The following is a 7,407-nucleotide window of genomic DNA, read 5'->3' as shown; positions in this document are numbered from 1 at the left end:
AAACAAAAAAAAAAAAAAAAAAAAAAATTAAAAAAACCCATAAAAATTGTTTCACTTAAAAAGTACATGTATCTCAATTTGAAAACTACACCAGAAGCAAAATTAATGATACTTATTAATGATCAAAAATATCTTCTTGACACCATTTATAATCCTAATAAAAAGTGCTAGTATATCGTAATTTGTCGGTATAGAGAAAAACAATTTTAATTATGAAAGTTTCTTATACCAGTATAAATTGTTACTTTACCGGGTATAATGTATGTACAATAACTTCTGGGTATTTTGGTAGCTATGTATAGAATTTAATTAAACGAGGATACATAAGTAAGATGTACAGCCCTTTAGCATTATTCTAATGAATAAATAATTGAATTCATTACTTTTTTCTCAGTGTCAACTACTTTTAGTACCAATTCTTATACTACATTTTCGGTAGATTTCTAAAAGTGGAGGGGCCAACCAGACTTTCAATTAACATTTCCTATAGTGTAAGTAAGGTTGGGAAAAAAAGTGGGGGGGGGGGGGCAGGCCCCCCCTGGCCCACCCGGATACTACGCCCCTGTAGCTGAAGGATAGCATTCTAATATGGCGTCAAGCGGTTTGGTGAAAACTTGGGGAATTTTTATTATTATAAATAAACCAAACTTAAAACACAGCACAGTTGCAAAATGTATTTTTATCATGTATGAAGGGTACTTCTGTTAAGAAGCATTTTTTCTGTTATGTAATTGCAATAAAATCAACCATTGAACACAGTTTCATAATTTACCATGTAATATGGGGTGCAGATTTGAGCCATAAATTGGTCCCTGATTTGACCATAATTATTTTATTTTTTTTACATGCTCTTTAATATTCTTCTGTCTCAGACACTTGATGTTTTAAATCTTTCTTTACATAAATAAAAAAAAATTCCCAATACTATTATATTAAATTAATTTTTCCACTCTTAATTATCTCAAGTTTCCCTTTCGAACTAACATTTAATGCTTTAAAAAAAAAACGGATTCAAATTCTTGAAATTCAACAACTGCAGTAATTCAAAACATTGCAGATAATATTCCATCCTATTCAATATCCTTCTGAACACTTGATTTGGACATACATATTCCAACCCTTCCAACATTCCCCTCTGCTTCTAGAAGGGTCCCAATCGAGTGGGCCCACGGTGTCTCTTTAATCAGTACAAATAGAACAGATGCAAAATAGTATAAATATAGGGGTCAATCTACTTAGTAGATTCATTCACTTTTTGTGTAAGTGTTTTCTGAGTTAGGTGACTTGGGAAGGGTACCTGAGCTGTGTCGGAAAACAACAAAATTGTTAGTTAGATCACTCAGCTCAGGGACAAAGTATAACCAACAATGCTGTTGTTACCTGACACCGGTTGCAGCTACCCCAAAACACACCCCATACATCTCAAAGTCACAGAGACACCTTAGGTCACACAGACACAAGCTAAATTAAGTCACCGAGACACCATAGCTATTATCAAGTCACTGTATCACTTTTGGTTAGACACAACTAAAGTCACCGAGACAAAAACAAGTTCCCAAGTGTCTTTGAGACTAGCTATGTTGTCTCCGTGACTTTAGCTTGTGTCTAACCAAAAGTAATACAGTGTCTTGATGATAGCTTGATTACATTTACTGCTAAAGGACAAATATATTGACAAAAACGCAGCTTTGAACGGAATCTTATTTCTGTATAATTTAAAAGTTCCGTAAATTGAAGTGCAATTTTCTAATACCTGGTTATGCCGCTTACCTCCTCTGAAGTGAGGAAATACAAGATGAAATTTTGTTTGTTACAGGCGCGGATCCAGAATTTTTTTCCAGGGGGGGGGGTCCACCCCAGTGGAAAAAAAATCCAATCTCAGAAATTTCTTGACAAGCAAAAAAAAAAAAAAAAAAAAAAAAAAAAAAAAAAAATAAAAAAAAAAAGAAATTAAAAAAACCCCAAAAGTTAAAAAAAAAATTGGTAAGGGGGTGGGGGGGGGGGGGGGGGGGGGGGGGGGGGGGGGGGGGTGGAGGGTAGTGGTGACTTATATTGCCTCATATCTTTTACTTCTCATACCCATTTCACACATATTCGCGTTTACCAGGGTGGTCTGCGTTTTCCAAGGAGGGGGGGCATGTAATTTTTTTCTTGTTTTAGTATATACATTTTTTAACCTGGTAGGTTCCAGGGGGGGTCCTGCCCCCCCCCCCCCCCCCGACCCCCCTCTAGATCCGCGCATGTGTTACTTTGATAAAAATTATCCGTATGTTTAAAACCCTGGTTGTGCATGCTAAATATTTGTTGCATTATTTTTATACAAAGAATTTATATTAAGAATACCTTAAATTAATTGGGGAAAAGGCACATTGTATGTACATGTACTGCTGTACGACGTTCAACAGATTATACAGATAACGCTCAAACCTGCAATTCAGAAATGAAAGAAATATATTAATTCACCAGAAAGGGACATACAGTGTATGTATGGACCAATCGAAAATATTAGATAAAGAGATTGTCTCCCATTTATCATAAACGTTACAAGAAACCTCTTTTGACATAAATATTAAATACACATTCTGAATTGCAGGTTTGAGCATTTTAGGTTTGAAATGAAATAAATTTCTTTGACAATTTCAACTTACAGGTAGAAGAGATTCTCGAGCCACAGAGTATTAATGACGCAACAATTAAAACAATAATGGATACCTTTGAAAACCAGATTTCCCTGGCTAATTCAATGGATCCAGAAAAAAGAAAACAGTCAAATCTTCTATGGGAGTGTACTTATGTACGACATCTTTTCAAAGGGGATGGTAAAAATACTTTGATATTTTAAACAAATAGGAGGAATCAATTAACAAAAACAGAAGATGCTTTGAGATTGAAATAAGTTCTACTTCAATGTGTCCGTTTTATGAAATAACTTGTATTATTCTGTAGGGAAATGATACAACTTCGGACACTGTCGCTGTGTTTTTCTGTAGTAAATAGTGCTTTCAACGATCTAAATCTTTCTGACGTAGAGAAAGGTGATTGCATCGATCTAGATCTCGTATTATTTTGTAGAAATCTGTAATTTCACTCGTTTAGATCTTATTTCTGTTAAAAACGATGATTGTATCGACCTAGATCTTTACATTATTTTGTATTTTACGCTTCCATCGGTCTAGGTAACATACATTTCTGCAGAGAACAAGTTTATCACACTAAAAGGTAAAGATCTCTGTATTCTAGCTTTAAACAATGCTAAGTAAAGGAGAAAGTCCGAAAACTGTCCATTCTGTGAGAAAAAGAACTGTTCGAGGCCCGAAGGGCTGAGAATAGTTTTTTCTCTCACAGAATGGACAGTTTGAGGACTTTATCCTACTTAAAACATTTTCTATATTGCTAACTTAATAAACTGTCCCAGGTAATGGTTATGTATTTCCTATGATTACGTAACACACTTGATTGTCCAGAGAGTTGGGGTGAAAACAATAGCTGTATTGTTTAACTTAATGGACGATGCCAGGTAAATTTAGATTTAAATGATAGCTCACTTGATTTCTGATCACTTCCCATGTAAAGCTTCATGAGTGAAGACGTCCTCATCGGATGGAGAAAGTAATACATATTTCTCCAAAATACGGGCCAAATGGTGGTAAATACTTTACAGTAGGTAGACACAAGCAGAAGCTTGTAGGTTTTCAGATTCTGAAGTGAGTGTTGAAGTTTTGACAAAAGCTATCGAAATCTTATTTAACAATCAGGATTTAAGGGACACTGTGATACGAAACATTCTTAGAGAACAACAACGGCGACCCTCTTGTATGAAGTTTGAGGAAACAGTTTATAACAGAAAAACGGGCCACAAATCTATTACAGTTTGATCCTACAATTGAACCAACAATAAATAGCAGCAGAGAGGAAATGGAATAATTCATGGAAATATGAAGGATTCAGATGATGGCAAGTGTATGAAAAGATAAAACTTGTGATCTCTGTCCCAAAAATGATTTCACCTGCAGTGCATCTAGTGAGATTATCATTCCATCTGGAAATAAGCCTTTTTCTTTTAAAATTTAAATTGCTGTTGGATATATTTTAAACATTCATGGAATGGATCTACCACGTCCAGCATTCATTTACAAATTTTGTGAAGAGGATGAGACGTTTGTGCTTTAATAAAGAAACTTCCGAATGTGGATGTTCTAGAGTTATTAAGCATCAGGATTTACACATGTGACTTTTTTGCATTGGATTTGTCATTTCCAAAGATGATATACTGTTGAACATTTCATATAAAATTGTTTGATATTTATGCATGATTGTGCGTTAAATTAAAAATTTAATTGCCTACTTTAATTATGTATTGTTTTCAACATTTAAAACCTGTACATTAAGTTACCTTTAATTGTACATTAAGTTGACAAAACGCTGTCGATTAAGTTAAGAATTGAGAGTTTTGTCAACTTAATGTACGGTTACAGGTGACTTAATGTACAGGTTATTAAAAACACAAAGGATTACATAACAAAAATGTTTTAAATATAAATCTGTTATGTGGAGAAGGGTGATAACTCCGTCTAGATGTGTATTATTCTGTAGAGATCGGTTATCACTCCGTCTAGACGTGCATTATTCCGTAGAGATCGGTGATCACTCCGTCTAGATGTGTATTATTCTGTAGAGATCGGTTATCACTCCGTCTAGACGTGCATTATTCCGCAGAGATCGGTGATCACTCCGTCTTGATGTGTATTATTCTGTAGAGATCGGTTATCACTCCGTCTAGATGTGTATTATTCTGTAGAGATCGGTTATCACTCCGTCTAGACGTGCATTATTCCGCAGAGATCGGTGATCACTCGGGTGATTACCCCGTCAAGACGTGTATTATTCTGTACAGAGAACGGTGATTACCCCGTCAAGACGTGTATTATTCTGTAGAAATCGGTGATCACTCCGTCTAGATGTGTATTATTCTGTAGAGAACAATGATTACTCCGTCAAGACGTGTATTATTCTGTAAAGAGAACGGGGAATACCCCGTCAAGACGTGTATTATTCTGTAGAGAACGGTTATCACTCCGCCTAGACGTGTATCATTCTATAGAGATCAGTGATCTCTCCGTCTAGATGTGTATTATTCTGTTTAGAGAACGGTGATCACTCCGTCTAGATGTGTATTTTTCTGTAGAGAACGGTTATCACTCCGCCTAGACGTGTATTCTGTAGAAATCGGTGATTACTCCTAGATGTGTATTTATCTGTAAAGAACGGTGATTACTCCGTCAAGACGTGTATTACCGGTATTCTGTAGAAATCGGTGATTACTCCGTCTAGATGTGGATTATTCTGTATAGAGAACGGTGATCACACCGTCTAGACGTGTATTATTCTGTAGAGATCGGTTATCACTCCGTCTAGATGTGTATTATTCTGTAGAGAACGATGATTACTCCGTCTAGACGTGCATTATTCCGTACAGATCGGTGATAACTCCGTCTAGATGTGTATTATTCTGTAAAGAACGGTGATTACTCCGTCTAGACGTGTATTATTCCGTAGAGATCGGTGATGACTTCATCTAGGTGTGTATTATTCTGTATAGAGATCGGTGATCACTCCGTCTAGATGTGTATTATTCTGTAAAGAACGGTGATTACTCCGTCTAGACGTGTATTATGCCGTAGAGATCGGTGATGACTTCATCTAGGTGTGTATTATTCTGTAGAGAACGGTGATCACTCCGTCTAGATGTGTATTAATCATCTTGGAAAGGTGATTTTAATAAAATTTTTATCTTTGTCTATATTCTGTAGAAAACGGTGATTACATCGGTCTAGATCTTTGTATAACTTTATAGAGAGCAGTGATAAAGGTGATTTCATTTCCGTTCCGGGTTATAACAATTTGTTTTTCCTATCTTTTTTTCAATTATACTGAAGTGAAAGGTTATTTTATCGAAATTCCATTTTAGTCTTTTCTCTTAATGTAGATAGAATGGTGATTATACCCCACGCAACTAGTTGCGTGAGGTATAATGTTTTTGACCCGTCCGTCTTTGAAAAGGCAGAGTGTCAGTGTATTAGTCAGCTATGGCATTTATTGTGTCAGTCAGTAGTGTCAGTATTTAAAACCTTTTAAGTCACCTGATTCTCAATCTCAATTCCTCAGTGAGTCCTTTTTTTTTGGTCAGCGCAACTCCTCATAAACCGCTGCACAGAATTTCGTCAAACTTTGCAGGTATTTAGGACACAATGTGTAGATGTGCATATTACCAGGAAATTCCGATTCCTTATCTTTTCCGGGAATTTCCGCACTAAAAACTTAGGTTTTTGGCCATACGTTTTATATAGAGATGAACAGTTTGTCAGCGCAACTCCTCATAAACCGCTGCACAGAATTTCGTCAAACTTTGCAGGTATTTAGGACACAATGTGTAGATGTGCATATTACCAGGAAATTCCGATTTCTTTATTTTTTCCGGGAATTTCCACACTTTTCAACTTAGATTTTTGGCCATACCTTGAATATAGAAATGAACAGTTTGTCAGCGCAACTCATCATAAACCGCTGTACAGAATTTCGTCAAACTTTGCAGATATTTAGGACACAATATGTAGATGTGCATATTACCAGGAAATTCTGATTCCTTATTTTTTCCGGGAATTTCCGCACTAAAAACTTAGGTGTTTGGCCATACCTTTTATATAGAGATGAACAGTTTGTCAGCGCAACTCCTCATAAACCGCTGCATAGAATTTCGTCAAACGTTGCAGGTATTTAGGACACAATGTGTAGATGTGCATATTACCGGGAAATTCCGATTCCATTATTTTTTCTTAGAATTTCCACACTTTTCAACTTAGATTTTTGGCCATACCTTTTATATAGAGATGAACAGTTTGTCAGCGCAACTCCTCATAAACCGCTGCACAGAATTTCGTCAAACTTCGCAGGTATTTAGGACACAATGTGTAGATGTGCATATTGCCGGGAAATTTCGATTCCATTATTTTTTCTTAGAATTTTCACACTTTTCAACTTAGATTTTTGGCCATACCTTGAATATAGAGATGAAGATTTTGTCAGGGCAACTCCTCATAAACCGCTGCACAGAATTTCTTCAAACTTTGGAGATATTTAGGACACAGTGTGTAGATGTGCATATTACCAGGAAATTCCGATTCCTTTATTTTTCTGGTAATTTTGGCACTTTACAACTTAGATTTTTGGCCATACCTTGAATATACAGATGAACATTTTGTCAGTGCGACCCCTCATAAACTGCTGCACAGAATTTCGTCAGACTTGGCAGATATTTAGGACACAATGTGTAGATGTGCATTTTACCAGGAAATTCCGAATTTTTTTATTTTTCTGGGAATTTTGGCACTTTACAACTTAGATTTTTGG

This window comes from Saccostrea cucullata, unplaced genomic scaffold (genome assembly GCF_032062105.1).
Source record: "Saccostrea cucullata isolate Sc308-1 unplaced genomic scaffold, CSIRO_AGI_Scuc_v1 ctg482, whole genome shotgun sequence".
In the NCBI taxonomy this organism is placed as follows: domain Eukaryota; kingdom Metazoa; phylum Mollusca; class Bivalvia; order Ostreida; family Ostreidae; genus Saccostrea; species Saccostrea cuccullata.
The sequence above is the reverse complement of the archived record's forward strand: the minus strand, read 5'-3'. Positions refer to the sequence as shown.